Source organism: Quercus suber, unplaced genomic scaffold (genome assembly GCF_002906115.3).
Source record: "Quercus suber isolate HL8 unplaced genomic scaffold, Cork oak 2.0 scaffold_65, whole genome shotgun sequence".
NCBI classification, from domain to species: Eukaryota; Viridiplantae; Streptophyta; class Magnoliopsida; order Fagales; family Fagaceae; genus Quercus; species Quercus suber.
The window spans coordinates 468,704-486,137 of NW_027069530.1; positions in this window are offsets into that span (position 1 = coordinate 468,704).

Consider the following 17,434-nt stretch of genomic DNA (forward strand, 5'->3'; position numbering starts at 1 on the left):
TGCCTTCATCAAGTGCCCCTTTGGGGCAAAATCTTCATGCAAGCTTTACACATTTTTTGGTCGGGTATGGACTATGGACTGCTTTTGGAAGCTTAGATCGTTTTGCCCCTAAACCCCATAATGATTCTCATGTCACTCAAAATTTAATGTAAATTTAACTAGATTAAGAAATAATAATTCCAGCCTTGAATATCTCATTAAAATCCTGAACAGTTTGTTAATATATAGTTGTTTGTGAATCAGAGACGAGAGAGTTTTCAAGAGGCTGGGCATATGGCCTCATAACTCTAGGTAAATAAAACTTCATAGGCAAAAATACTTTTTGTCCTCCTCACCATAAACGCTTTGGTTCAAGTCACTCTTAGCAAATTGGGGCCATAGAGCCGTATAAGTGCAGGGTTTATCTCATCGGGTAGAAAGTGACATAAATACAAATTTATGTCAACTATTGGTGACATAAACTTATTTTTTACAAATAGAAAGTGACATAAACTCAACTATTGTACCTTATTTTTTATTTATCAAAATAAATAAATACAAATTTCTATCATTCGGTAATTTGTGTTTTGAAATTGTCAATTTAGGCTCAAATTTTTGAGGGCACATCTAATATGCCCCTTCCATCTATTTGTATTATTTTTTTCCACTAACATCACATCACAAAAATAAAATTGAAGAAACAAAACTTGGCCATCACAAAAACGAAAGTGAAAAAACAAAACTTGGCCTATAAGTTGATGTCTCCTCCAAATCCCCACAGACTTATTACTCCTGACCAAACAGTGAAATATGCTTCCAATTTTTCATTATTGTCTTTTGAAATATGCTTTCTATATAAATAATTGTGTTTTTCATTATTGTACCACGGGCCTCTGGTTGAATGCTTGATAATGATTTCACCTGTCATTAGTTTAGCATTAAATTACATACCGATCGACATTTATATTATTGATAATTTGATAGTTAAGGATTGAGAGATATATAAACTCTAAAAATCTCTATTTTTCATTATTGTACCACAGGCCTATGGTTTAATGCTTGATAATGATTTCACCTGTCATTTGTTAGCATTAAATTACATACCAATTTTTTTTTCCTCAAAAAAAATTACATAACAATTGATATTTATATTATCGATAATTCGATAGTTAAGGATTGAGAGATATAAACTCTAGAAATTTCTGTTTTTCGTTATTGTACCACAGGCCTGTGGTTTAATGCTTGATGATGATTTCACCTATCATCATTTGTTAGCTTTAAATTACATACCGATTGACATTTATATTATCGATAATTTAATAGTTAAGGAATGAGAGATATAAACTCTAAAAATCTCAAGCACATGAAAGTGTCTATTAAGGTACAAAACTCTTAGCCATGACATACCAGCATTAGAGGTATAAAAGGATTAGCCACTCTTTTAAACCCAAATCTAACTAAACATTTATTTCTTTCTAAAAAATAAATAAATAAACATTTATTATTATCTTGATTAACATTAGCTGCTCCAGTAAATTCCAAACTGAAAGGATGTGAGTTTTCTTTTTCTTTTTCTTTTTTTGGTTTGACAATTTTGAATCGAACCAAAGTCCACCTCAGACATCAACTAGGGCGAGATCAGACAATAGCATGGCTTGGCCTTTTCACCATAAACAAGTAACCTGAACCTGTACGTATATATAATCCACACCTTGCCAAATAGAGTTGGGAAAAACAAACAATATTGGCTTGGTGGAGATGGAGTTATGGTGTTCTGGGAGAAGAAATCGGTGGATTTGGAGGTGATAGCAACAATCTTTGTTACGGGTCAGCTGGTTCTTTTTTCTTTTTTTTTTTGCTTTTGTTTTTTTCTTAATTGTGATGTTAATGGCAACAATCAACAGAGTTGGATAGTAGGAGCATATTTGGTGTGTTCTCAAAGATGAGGTGTAATAAATTAAAAATTGACAATTTTAAAATTTATAGTTTTTTTTTTTTTTTTGGGTGAGTAACTTTATAGTTTGTTGGTTAAAGTTTCCTTCTTTTTAAATACTTGGTTTAACATTAATTTTTTTTTTTCCTTAGGTTGACATATGCACAAATTTATTGGATATCATTAAAGAGGCATTGGAATGGAACATTAGCATTGAGGAGGCATTGGATTGGAATAGTAGATAAATTCGGGTGAGAGAATTTATTATAATTATTATATAATTCAATTACACATGAGTGAATTATTTTGCCATTTTTCAATTACATTGTATGCAAGTTTTTGTAATTTATAATTAACATTTTCTCTGTGTGGTAAAGTTTTTGGACGCAGGAATGGGGAAGAAACGTCGATTGCTGCTTGTAGACGTTGGCGCAGGACCCTCACGTTCACAACAAAGGGGGGAGGAGAACTTGGAAGCCGCCTATACTACACCGCACGCACGAGCGGATGCTCCTAATGCTGGTACAACACCCCTAGGTAGTTTACACGTTGATTGTTAATGTAACATTTGATATTTACTACTGGATGCATAATTTCTCTGTTGTTGGCTGCAGGAATGCAAAAGGGACTTTCCATTGACGGTTCTTGAGGTTGGTGGGGGATCCTCGCGTTCACGAGACCGCGTGGAGGAGGACCTAAGGGCTACCCTTGCAGCTGACCAAGCAATAGGGGATGCAAGTGATGATGATGAGACCCAACCCCCGTCTCCAGGTAGTACGTGTTTTGAAATGTGACGTTTGGTCATTTCGTCCACTTATCTTCATAGAATTAGGCATCAAGTGTCCGAAAATGATATAAATTTAGCACTTTTGCATTTTCAAAATAATACTCTTGAAGGACACCTAATGATACCATGTGATTTTGACAAACTGAATTAAAGAATTACATAGAATACACGTAAAATTTATCGTATTAACTTAAAAGATCGTAGAAATTAGGAGACTGAATTGAATGACAAACTTAGATGATGTAATGAAAGTAAGCTTTAAATTCTAGATTTGTGTGAGGTACTTGAAACTTTAATAGAGTTTCATCTGTGGAAAGTGTAGTAGTATTTGGGCTAAGGATAGCATGTAATGCATTTAATTTGTACAGTATGACAAATTTAGAACCATATTTTCATAACATTGTTTTGAGTACTTGTAGCCATAGAAGAACTGAAAAAGATGTCTATGTGTGAAGTCTTAGGCTAATTTAGAAATAATATGAAAAAGCAATAAATATTAAAATAAATTATGTGTGTCTACAGAAATTTTGAATTTTTAGTAAGGAAATTTTACTCAATTATTACCATTGTTCGTTTATGTTAAAAACTTTATCGTAATTGAATAATTTATAGATGCATCTATAAATGACTCATATGAGTAATTTCAATTTTTATTAACTAACTATAGAGAATCTATTCTCCCTCATTCTCAAAAAAAGAAAAAAAAAAAAAAAAAAAGAGATACTATTCTCCCTTTCTAGTATTAGCCTGATTTTAAAATCAGTATACTTAGCTGCTTTGAAACATGCTTTTTATTATGTTCTTGAGATAACAATGCAAGGCTGCCCATTGCTTCTTTTAAATTCATGAAAATATGAACGACTTAATAAGTAAATTAAGAAAACAAATGAGGAAAAAAAGTAAAGCTAAAAAGCAAGTATAATAATGCCATGATTGATGAACATCACTATCATGTTAAGAGTGTGCACTTGAGCTATATACAATAACTTCTGTCTAATTGTGAACTTTGAAATTTCATTCCTAATGCCGGTTTACTATATGCAGAAAGTTTGGTTTAACAAATCCAAGAAACCAGCAATGTGCGTGCAGAAAATTTGGGTCAAGAAACCCCCGGATCCAGTAATGGGACAAAAAAGCGTGGGAAAACGCTAATGCGAAAAATATGGGCCCTTCCACCGGATAAGAAAATTGAGTTGCCGTTAAATGCAGCATTCCAACCGCTTGGGGAGAGCGAACAAACATTCATACAGTGGTTGGGCACTTTTTGCCTCTGCCCTGCCTACTGCCCACTTATGCCTTTGAATTGGGCGCGTGTCCCTCCTTAGTACAAAGAAAATGCCTGGATAGAGATTCAGGTATTAGCGTACTTTGTTTGTTTTTATCATTGAAATATTTGTGAGTTAGCTGATCCATATATATATGCCCTAATATGCTCAATGCACTATGAAACATGCCAAATTCTACCCAAGCGACTCATTTAAGTGGAATATATAAATCATTTCGTCATGAATTTAGTGTTGAACTATTTAATTTTTAGTTCTATTCATCATAGTCTGTCAAGTTGTAACACATCTTTTTATTTTTCCATTGTAACACAATGTGGACAATGCATGTGAAAAACAAGCATGATTGGTATAAGACTTCTGTGACTTCTTTGAAGATGGCTTCTTTGACTTAGCATAAATCAATTATGAAGTAGAAGACTTAGCTTTATATAAGAACAAAGAATTCATAGCAATGAGATTTATGTCACAGAGCACCTTCTAGTGGATATCATTAGGAAATAGGAAGTAGGACAAGTCTTTAGGTTTTTGTTTAATTAAATGAGAGTTAACTATCTATTTCATTTTTCTTAGAAATTCAGACTTGTTCAATCTATAGCTATATTACGCTACTTTTAATTGTTATGTACAATTGAATGTGTGCTAAATGGCATGTTCAGTAGGGTGGACTATTGCACTATGCTAACTCAGTTTTTGCATTTCAGAAAAAGTGGAACATTAACCCAGAAGTTCTCCACCTAGCTAATCAAATGTCGTGGGCAATGCACCTACTAGGGGAACTGAGGAGGAACCGACGTACCAAGTTGAAAAAGAAATTGTAACCAAAAGATGCGTCCAAAGAAGAAGTACTTGCAAAAATACTAGAATGGGCTGAGGAGCAGCAGTATGCGGATCTAGTTGACTATTGGTTTGATCCAAATACGGAGGTTCAACCATTTTCTTGCTCTATTATCTTTTATTTAAAATATTCATATCATGGGGTATTTGAATTTACCGAGTACAGTTTATGTAACTAATTATTTCGTTTTAATTTGTTGGTGGGAATGTGTTTGTAGACATTAGTTAATAAGAACAAGAGAAGTCATACATTTCAGAAAGACATAGCGAGGTCAGGGCCTATAAGTTTTGCCCAAATTGCAGACAATATGGTAAGAAATGCATTATACAACAAGTAGCCAGGGTTTTAATATTCTACTATTTTAGATTCAAATGTAATAAATGTAAATAGTTTTATAAAATTAATTTACTGATGAATATGAGGATACTGTACAAAGTTAGTATGTAATGTTTACTATTGCTTGCGTCATTAGTATAAACTAGTCGCAGACCCGCGCGTTGCACGTGATTATTTTTTGTGGTGATCTTATTATTATTATTATTATTATTATTATTTTGTAATTTGAACTAATTTAATGAAAAGTAATGCATTTCATAATCATATTTATCACAAAATAATTTTTTACTATTGTAGAATTGTTTTATTTAAAATTTGAAACCTTAATTCTAGCATAGTTGGTTGACTAATTTTTACATCTTTAAGTCAATTAAACACGGTTTGCATGCTACATGTAAACCTTCTTTTCCATAAGGGTTGAAATAATGTGCGTAATATTTTTTTTTCTATGGAAGTTAAAAAGAATAAAATTTACCTTGTCTTGATGTTTTCTAAAAATTAAATTTGGAGATTCTCTTTCAATAATTGTGAAAATTCCAAGCAATAATTCAGAAGGTAATACATGTTACATGTTCACGCTTTGATTGTGTAATTGTATGATTGATTTGGGTTGTAATTTATAAGTTGAATATGGTGGTGTATATCCAAAAGGGTCTAACTATGTTGTTTAGGATATTGAATATAGTGTTGTGTGTGATTTATAGAGTAGCAACGGTTGTAGTAATTAAAAATTGGTTTTTCATTGTCTTTTAAGTTAATAAAAACCTTACATATACTTTTTTTTTTTTCAAAAAACCTTTACATATTTTTTTAACGTGAATCTTTACATATACCTTAATAAGTAAACCCTATACATTTCATTTTCTTAGATGCATAAAAAAGACAACTATTCCATAATAATAGTGGCTAATTAGTTTTTTCATATTCTCATTTATAACGTTTCTTACTATTATCATATTTTACTGACTGTTGATTTTCATAATAGAGACATTAAATGAGAGTTAAATTCTTCGAACATTTCATTAGATTTTAAAAGTCATGGTGTGTGAAGAATATAAGCATTTAAGGACTTTTTTTTATATTTTATTATTTATAAATAATGTTAAATGAAATGTCAAAAAAAAATTGAAAATTTTCATCTTTATTTCTTATATATTTCTATTATTACTAAAGAACGTTTTCCCTTTAGTTTTGATAATAAATATAATTTTCTAGATTAGAGTTTGATTAGTTTCAAGTTTAAATTTTGTATGATTTTATTTAATTGTTGATTATATGATTTAATTAAGTGAATTTAACGATTTATTTATTTGCACTGTAAAGTTTATAATAACATTCATAAGGTCATCTTTAATTAATTTTTTACTCCTTTAGCCGTCGGTCTCTTTGTTTTTCAATTAACAGTTACTAATTAATTTATTTAATTGACGTTTGATTTCTTTTACTAATCTCTTTCTCTCCCTCTTTGTTAACATCCTATTGTTTTCCCAAATTTGATGATAATTCTAATGTACTAAATATTTTATTTTATTCCATTTTGCTGCCATGAAGTTAGTACATCCATAACTATTAGTTTATTATTTTATGATATGTTTGGTTTGATATTATTATTATTATTATTATTATAAATTTAGTGTTTCTAAAATAGCATGTGTTTTGTATTCTCTTTTTCTATTAATGCATTGTAACGTTTATGGGAATACTTTATAAGAAAATTGTTTATTCTTTTTTTTTTTTAATTGAGTGTTTCTAAATTGATATTTGTTTTGTATTTCATTTTTCCATTGATGCATTGTAACATTTCATGGGAAGACTTTATAAGAACAATTTTTATTTATTGAATAAAATATTATACGTTTAATTTTTTTTTAAATGAGACAAAATATAAATAATTATGATATGGAGGATGTTGCTAAATTTAAATGTTTAATAAAATAAGATGAGAATAAAATAATAAAAATGAAATGTATAGCAATAAACACCATATTATTTTAGTTATGCTATGTAATAAAAAAAATATTATATTTTTATATACTATCTTTATAATGCAATAATATAACATTTAACAACCAATGAGAATAAAAAAGATAACAACATAAAATATAAAACTAAATTGTATCAAGCTGGATTACCTGTCAATTCCAATTTTAGTAAACTAACTGACTTCTAGTAGTCTAAAATTGATTTCTGCGATGCATTTGGTGGAGCTTTCAATACTGTTTTAGTATGTTTTGATGGTCAACCTGTTACAATAATATTAAAAATATATATATACCAAAAATTGAAGGAATATATATATATATATATATGTGTATGTATGTATGTATGTATATATATATATATATATATGTGTGTGATCTTGGTTGCGGCCAGGTAGTAAGTGTTTCATTTTGATCACATGTATCATTTTTTGATTATATAATGATGGATTATGGTTATGATTGTCTTCTATCTTGGTTGGCCAAAGGTTGTTGAGGCTGTCAGGTACTGTGCTAGGATACTACCTAGTAAGAGTTCTGCCTTCGAAAACAGCAAGTTCACAAGTCAACCCAACATTTTTTGCCACGGGTGAGAAACTGACCATTTCTAGTTTTAGAAACTGACCATTGCTAGTTCTAATTATATATTTCTTTTCTATTTTGTGGCTTCCTGGTGTTATTATGCATGTTAGTCTGAGGATGAACGGGAGATGGGCTCAAGAACTATTTATTGTACAAATAATGACAAAAAGGTATTTTTGGAAATATCTATTGTAATTCTGATGTAATTAAGGGGCCATTATGCACCTGTTTCTTATTTATTTCTTTGTTTCACTCACTTTCTTCTTGAACTCTTATATATGTCTTTTGGACATTATTTCCTTGCATAGGTTCAACGCCGAGGCACCCGGGAGACTATCATCATTCAACTCGTATTGCTTTTGTTGAGTTCACAGTGGTAATTGCCAAGGGTGAGACTATCATCATTTTGAACCAAAGTTTATCCATTGTTAGAGTGCTTTTTATAGTACTGCAAAAGAAGCCATGCTACTGTGGATGCTACTTGCTTTTTTGTAATTGACTGTTATGTTTTACATTTTTGCAGTGCCTCACATGTAGACAAGGCACCCTAGAAGCATCCGAGATAGCTATAGGAAGTTAGAAACAGTCATGTGTTGTATTGAACTTGATGATGATAGTCAATGTTGTTGTTGTATTGAACTTGAACTTGAACTTGATGATGATAGCTATTTTGTTGTTGTTGTATTGAACTTCATGCCTATGAGATTGATAATTACAATTGTGACAAGTTTGAGAAAATTTTTGACTTGTGTGTGTGACAAGAGTAAATTTTTGAATTGTGTGTGTGACAGGTTTTTTTGGTAGCATTTGACAAACTTATAGTTGCGTTTTGTATTTGCATGCGTCAGCTGGCCTAGAAAAAATGAAAAAGAAAAAAAAAAAAAAAAAAGTATCCTATGGCCGCGTTTAAAAACGCGGCTATAGAATTTTACTGGCTATTCCGGGTTGGGCCTTAGGCTGCGGTCTGAACACGGCCTAAGGGAAGGACTTATGGCCGCGGTTTAAACGCGGCCGTACATGTGGCCCTACGGCCGCGTTTTAAACACGGCCTAAGAGTTATCCTTAGGCCGCGTTTAAAGCACGGCTGTATGGCTTACCCTACAGCCGCGTTTTAAGTGCGGCCTAAGAGTTATCCTTAGGCCACGTTTAAAACACGGCCGTAGGGCTAGTGCTTAAGCCGCGTTTAAAACGCGGCCATAGCACCTATACTTAGGCCGCGGTTAAAAAACGCAGCCATACAGCCTCTGAGGGCTATAGTCAGGCGTTTTAGGCTGCATTCAGAAACGCGGCCTAAAGAAACGTGGCTATAGGCCAAATGGGGCTATGGCCGCGTTTTTGTGACCTGTAGCCGCGTTTTTTAACCGCAGCCATAGGCCAATTATTTTGTAGTGATTATTTTACAAAAAAATTTACAAATTACTGATATGATGAGTGGTTATTAATCAATGAAAAAGTCATGTTAGTGATAAGTCTAAATAAAAACCAGTAAAAAGTTGGTCACATCAACTATTTGTAAAAATGTTGTAAAAATAGTTTTTGCCTATAGCATTACTCTAAGATGGTAGGATGTTCTAATGCTGAGCATGCATCCCTATTAAGTATTAATTTCTAAGTATTAAATTCCTTTAGTAACTAGTTATCAACCCGTACTTTGGTTCTTTAATTATAATTTGTAAATTTTATAAGTAAAAATGTTTTTTTTTTTAAGTCATACTATTACATAGAAAAGTTTTTTTTCCCATTAGTATTTTGTGTAGGCCTCTTTTATTTATTTACTAGTATTATGCTCGTGTGATGCACAACTTAATAAAAGAATTATATATAAATTTTAAAAAATATATTTTTTGATAATATAATTGTGGGGTCTAAGAATTTGGCAACTCCAGCCCACTTTATATTAAGTCCAAGGCCCATGCCAAGGATGAAGAAGCGTCCGAGGATAAATGAAGAAAGCCCAAGTTGCCAAGAAACATCACCGAGGGCGATCTTGTCCTCGGCCAGCCGAGATCATAGAAAGGAAGAGCAACGCCCCAAGAAGACGACAAGTACGATGGGTCAGCCATGGAAGCATGGTGGAGGGGCAATTCAAGGAGAAACTATCACCTCCACATTAAATGCCCACAACTAACGTCCGGCCGCATCAATGAGGAAATAACCTCTGAACAGTGCCGCATTGGTTGTTACAACTCACAGGAAGTTTGGTAAGGTAGCTGATAGGACAGGCAATCAGGTATAGGCTTGGATGATCGACAAGTGGAAGGCAAAGATCGTTTATAGATGACTATATAATAAGAGAAACCAACCATAGGGGGGGCATCCGAAGAATTCCTGTAACCGCTCTTATTCATTAATGAGTAGAACAAAGCTCCTCAGATTGTGCCGAATACAAACTTTCTTAATCTCAGTTCACCTCTGTTCGATTGTCGTGAACGCTATATTAACTATTGTCCATACACTAAAGTCTAGTTCTTTGGCCCACTCTCTACAAATTCATTGTATTGAGCTAGTTGGGTTTGAGTCCACTCATCCAAACATGAAAGTGCTCAAACCCAGTCCCTACAATTGGCGCGAGGATGACTTCTGGATCAGATCGTACCTGAGGATCTTGTGAGCAGCCCTAACTTGATTGTCAGCTTCGTTCACAAAGATCTCCACCCTAAGTACAGTTTCTAAGTCTTCCTTGTTGACCAAATGGAAGTGTCGTCCAAAAGCGTGTGGATCTGCAAAAAAGAAAGCACGTTCATATTAGCAACTAAACAATGCAAACTACAAGAACACAAAAAATCAAGCCCTCTCCTACTCTAAGCACCCCACCTGGTATCCCCTCCTTTGTTGGACAATGAAAGCCGTCGTGCCACTCCTCGGACACTATAAGAAAGTCCTTAGTTAATCCCTTGTTGGACTCGAGGAGGCACTGAATAAGCCGAACCTTATCATCCCTCGTCTTCATGTAGTAGGACTTACCCTTTAAGTATTGGAGGTTTTAGCACCAGTTTACATTGTGATGGGTTAACCTCAACCCCATCTTCTTGTTTAAGGCATCCACACAACTTAGGATCCTGAACACATTGGTGGCGCACTAGGTGGGAGCGAATCTAAAATGCCTAAGGTAATCCCTCATCACCGGCTCCATAGGGATTCTCATACCACCTTCCAAGAAGGCGATTATGGGAATCACTACTTCACCTTCATTTCTTCTAATATGCCATTCCCCTTCTTCACAATACCTTAAACCCACATTACTGGGTATCCTATAATCGGCGATGAATTTTTCCATTGCCTCCTCAGACTCGACCAACTTCTTAAACCTACCCATCCTAAAGAACGGCTAAAAGACTCAGGGAAAAACAAAAGAAAGAGAGGGATAAGGGGAAAAGAAAACCAGAATGGGGAAAACACGAGATAGAGTGAGAAGAAAACTTACAGAAATGAGAAAAAGCTCCTCGAACAGACTTTTTATGCTGAAAAGGGACACGAGTTTGATTGGAGGTTTGACCGAATGCAAGGAAATCTCCACCGTTAGATTACCATCACACCGCTGAACGTGGGGAGAACAGAGCCGCCAGAATTTAATGATGGCACGTTCCGAGTACCGAAGCACCCGTAATGTGCCTTGGATAGGTGAAAAGGCTCAGACACTGACAGGGGACAAGACTTGACAAGCCATGACGAAGGCCCGAGGATAACAAAATCCTCCTCTCCGTCCGAGGATCTGGACAGCAAGATTTTGAGGGGCTATTGTGGGGTCAAGAAAACTGGCAATCCCGGCCCATTTTATACTAGGTCCAAGGCCTAGGCCAAAGAGGAAGAAATGTCTGAGGACGAGCGAAGGAAGCCCATGTTGCCAAGAAGTCCTCGGCCAACCAAGATCATAGCAGGGAAGGGCAGCACACCATCGAAGGCAACCTCTCAGGTCATCCCAAGAAAAAAGACAAGTGCAATGGGCTAGCCATGGGAGCACGATGGAGGAACAATTTAGGGAGGAACTGTCACCTCCACATTAAATGCCCGCAACTAACATTCTTGCCGCATTAATGAGGAAATGACTCCCGAACAGTGCTGCTTTGGTTGCTACAACCCACAGAAAGTTAGGGAAGGCGGCCGATGGGACATACACTCAAATAGTGAACTGCATGATCAACAAATGGAAGGCCAAGATCAACTGAAGGGGGGTATATAATGTAAGGGACCCTCTAGAAATAGGGGACCGAAAAATGGGAAGCAGAGAATACAGTAGCAACTAAAACCTTTGTAACCAAGCATTTGAGAAAATAATAAGAACTATAAGCTCCTCAGGAGATTGCTGAGGACGGAATTTTATACTGTGAATCTATTTCCTTGCTATTTAACCCACTTGTAGCCATGTTTAGTTGTTGTAATCCTTATTAAGGCCTAGTTCTTTGGCCCACTCTCTACAAATTCATTGTATTGGGTTAGTTAGGTCTGAGTCCACTCATCCAAATGCAGAAGTGCTCAAACCCAGTCCCTACAATAATCAAATTTAATAACAAATAAAATAGTAAAAATATTTTAAAGATTATGGCAAGTTTTAAATTTCTAAAAGCTTTTAGTAGTAAACGGGCCAGGCTTTGTACGGTTTTGGTCATAAACTTATAACATGAATAATTTGATTGAGAAACACTAATTAATAATTGAAGAGAAATGCCATATCCGGTCAGACTAAGACATGACTTTTACTTATTCAAATAACAATTAAAGTGAGGTAGGGTGAGAAACAACAAATAATAAATATAACATACCGGCATAATAATATTTATATTTAATTATAATGAAATGCTTGCATCTCAAAGTGTCAAATTAATATCAACACTAAACATACTAAGATGTTTATGTTAATTAATGTAAATAAGTATAAAATTAATATCAACATATAATACCTTACTATTGCATGAATTATGATTAAAATTGACCTAATATTTTTACTTTAACCCCAAGCAATCATCCCGAATTTACAAATTAAAACTACCCAAATTTATATTAAAAAAATGAAAGCAAAATTCACAATAATACACACATAAATATATAAACACAAAGAAACTCTGAATTCAATAATTACAAACAATATTAATTTCTAAACATTAAAAAAAAATCTAGAATTAGAGTTAAAGTAAAGATACTCACATGAAAATTGAATTAACTTTGACAACAAGGGGGAGGCAGCGAAGTCATGGAGATTTCACATCACCTTAAATATCCATTTTTTTTACATCACCCTTTTTATATTTAATCAATTTTTTGTCTCCATTCTTTGTGGAGTGATGTTCATTATCATGGTTTTGTATGCTCAAATCTTGGTCTCATGGCTACCTGTGGGATCTACACATATTTAAAAATAGATCTTTCAAAAAGTGAATAAGATTTTTGTTAAAATTAATTTGTTAGTTTTCATGGAATATATACAATTGATTCCGAAGACTATAATAAGCATATAAATTAGATCAAATTTAACAAAAATAACTTAAACAAAAGGGAACCCGCACACAAAACATATTTAATTTGATGAAAAAAAATAAAGAAGGGAATTTTATGAAAGAAACAAAAAGAAGAAGGCAAATACATACATGCAAGTTTCATAGGTATGGTAAGTAAGAGAAGGAAAGAATACATCAAGAAACCGTACGGTGGGAAAAGGGAAAAATATACTAAACCGTATATATATCCCCACTTTTATATTAGATAATTTTAAGTTGTGAAGAAGTTGATAACTTGATATAAATAGAAAGAAAAATGAGTTTACATAATTAAGAAGTTTATGTTAATTACATATTAGTTTTTTTTTTTTTTTTACTTTATCCCAAAAAAATTGTTAATGTTATTAGATTGTTATTAGAATTTCTTTTAGTTTACGTTAAAGTTAATACATATTAGCTATTTTTTTGTTATTTATTCCAAAAGAAAAAAAAAATTGAGAAGAAAGAATAAACTTTTAAATTTGCTACTTTATTATTAGGAAATAGATGATGCATGACAAATGTTTGTCCCCCAAAAAAAAAAACTAACGTAAGCTAGTAAAAATGTTACTTTATAAATTTTAAAAAAAAAATGAAAAAAAGAAGAAGAAGTTCATTAGAACACTTATTGTTACTTTATCCAAAGAAGTTGATAAAGATCAAAAACTTTTTGTTTTTATCTACAAGCTTAAGTGAATGAATTTATGGTAAATTGCAAATTACACCCCTAAAGTTTGGAGGTGATTGGATTTTACACTCTGAAGTTTCAGATTTTATATTTTACCCCCTGAAGTTTGGAGTGTTTGGATTTTACACTCTAATGTTTCAAAATTTAGATTTTGCTCCCTAAAGTTTAGGGTTGTTTGGATTTTATACCCCCAAATTCTGAAAATTTAGGGTGTAAAATCCAAACACTCTAAAACTTTAGAGAGTAAAATTCAAACACTTCTAGAACATAGGGGGTAAAATCCAAATTCTGAAATTTCGGGATGTAAAATCCAATCACCTCCAAACTTTAGGGGTGTAATTTGCAATTTACCCATGAATTTATTGAAAAATCTAAAAATCTATTTTTTTTTTATTTTGTAATTTGGTGAAGTCATTTGGCGCAACCACGGTTTCTAAGCCCAACTTTTATTATATAGTATATGATTTGTTTTTTTGATAGGAAGGCATCTTTTATTTCAAGGTTGAATTTGATTATATTTTGTTAACATATAAAAACGTTCTAAATATCAAAATGTATCTTGCATCATGCATTAAATTATTTTAGTGCATTTGAAGTCCATGTCATTAATGTGTGGTGATTCTTCCACTGAATAGTATAATGTCACGTGTGCAATTAATTGAGTTAGATTTCAGTCACAATCTAGATTCATCATCATCCCAATCAAATTAGGTATCATTTTCATCAATTTTGGCACTTTTCTTGCTATATTGGGTAGCGTCCGTGTTAGTCCTTCTTTTCCTCTTTCTAATTTTTAATTTCTGTGATTTCAAGCCATTAGGATCCATCCATCATGCCCATCATGCATGTAAGAAAGGTTTAAACTCTAAATCTTTTATTTGAGGACAACAGACTTTATTAATTGAGTTAAATTAGAACACAAAATGTCTCTAACTTTGAAGTATAAGGAAATTGTTACGAAATTCAATGCAAAATCAATCATCGATTATTTTTAGGATTTAAGAGAGCATAAAGTTATGTTTTAAGAAGGTTTAAATGCGTTAAAGAACCTAATACAGTGTCTTTTCAATTTATGTTTGTTGTTAAAATTTATAAATAAATAAACGAGTTTTACTTTTCATGAGTGTAGGGGGCACTTAAATGTCAACGTTTGTCAGTCGGGCTCTAATTGGATGCTTTGTGGAGTCTTGCCTCATGCCGTATTCATGCACTTCAATTTATGTTTAGGGGCAAGTTATCGTGATCTGATGATAGAACTCTCTTTTGATTTGAAATAGAAATTCTATTTTAGTTTAATTTAAGTATATAAATATATGTGTGTGTGTAAAACTTACTTTTAAAGACTTAAATATCAACTCTACTCTCTATCTCATAAGAACTTGTACTTGTAAAATGACTATCATGCCAATGATACACAATAGTGATGGTAGAACGTTCTAATGTCAAGCTTTGTGTCCCTATTAAGTTCTTCTAGTAATTGTCTATTTGAAATCCATATCTCTACTACACGTATATGTATATAAATCCATTCACACGCATGAGAAGGAAAAACAAAACAAACCTTCAAAATTCAAAATCACTGCCAAGAAAATTGACAACATTTCGAGTAAAATAGTACTAAAACTCATCTCATTGATTATTCAGAACCAAAGTCCAGAACCTTTGTCGTAATGTACATAGAAAAAAAAAAGAATAGAATAAAACAAAAGAGAACGAAAAAAGGCCATCAATTCCATGTCCTCTAGCGAGTATTTAGGTTGAATGGCGAAATTGAAGAAGAGAAGGAAGTTAGCAAATCGGATACGTATCAGCTACCTTAACTTTTCTACAGACAGGACTGAACGAAAGGATCTCCTTGGCCTTGGATTGTAAATGCCATTTCTCTCAAATCTAAAGAATACTCTGAAAAACTTTTGGCCAAGGCAGTTGAGCTTTGAGTATAGATAATATTCTATGCAATATACGTATACTTGGTAATTTCATTTAAAAATAATTTGTATTTATTTAAGACTCATATAATACCCATTTTGCTTGGTAATTTCATTTGAAAATAATTTATACTCATATATAATACCCATTTTGTTACATAGCATTTATGATGTTTCCCCCACAATATTGCCGAATGCTTTGAAACTTAATCTTCTTAATTCATATTTTATCATTTTTCTTTATTCTAAAAGTAGTTTTTGACTATTAGTTGGTTTCCTTTATTAATCTATATATATGAGATTGAAACTGTATAGTTATTAGACGTTATCTTTTGTTAATTAGTCCTTATCTTTGATGTGAGACTTGAGTAAAGAATTTATGTGAAAAAATTTATTGTCAAATAGAGCATCATATGGCAAAACTTCAGTCGGTACCTTTTAGATAAGATTTGAACATTTTTATTATCTTTTGAATCATTGATAATGAATCAAAAGATAATATATGTTCAAAATTTATCTATAAATATTATGCCTTACTTTGCTATTTTAAAATTGATTGGACTTGATAAGATCTTGTAACTAAATAGGTGCATTTTAGTGTTTCTAACAAAAATGTTTAAGATCAAATCCTTCTTCTCTCAATATAACTATTGAACTATTAAAAAATAAAATCTCTCAAAAAACTCAGGCTAGTTATGTAATTTTCAAGTTAGGAAGCTTCTTATTTTATAGTTTGCATAAGTCAAGTCCTATGTTGAGGAAGTGAATACCATAGGCCGCCTGGTTGACCAACGTACGTAATGAAATATTTTTTTAAAAAAAATATATATATATTTATTGCATACATTCTATTTTATAAAATTTTACATATATTTCAAAAATAACTAAAATTGTGATTTAAAATCATGATTTTCATTGTAAAACAATCAAAAACAATTTGCATATAATAAACATTACTTTAAAAAAAAAAAAATCAAGATCCTATTTTCAATAATAAGTTATTAGTTGATGTAACATTTTTTTTAGTTGGTGTCACATTCAATAATAAGCATGATTGGTGTCATCAATCAGAATTTTTTTAATTTTTTTTAATATAAATATAAATTTTTTTTTTGTTTTTTATCTTTTTCTCCTATAATTTCTAAGTTTGATTAAAATATTAATTTAACTATAATCAAACTCTTCATCTGATCATTGTTTTTATTTAAATTATATTATCACATGTAATTATATGTTGTAACATAATATGTTCTATCTTTCTAACAAGTCAACTTAAACTTAAATTCATCATTATCATTAATATTTAAATAAAATTATCATTTTATTTAAATATTAAAACTGAAACTTCTGAAACTCCCACAATTTTCGCATTATCCTTTTAATTTTTTAAACTAAATAGTGTGAGAATTTTAATAAAATTTCCTCTCTCTCTCTCTCTCTCTCTCTCTCTCTTCTCTCTTTTCTTAATCGTAAAGTTTTTTTTTTTTTTTTTTTTAATTTTTACGTGAGTCTTTATTCTTCTTCTTCTTCTTCTTCTTCTTTTTTTAAAAAAAAACCTAAAGTGAGTCTTTTTAAAAATAAAAAAAAAAATTCTAATGGGTGGTCTTTTTAAAACTAAATATTGAGAAAA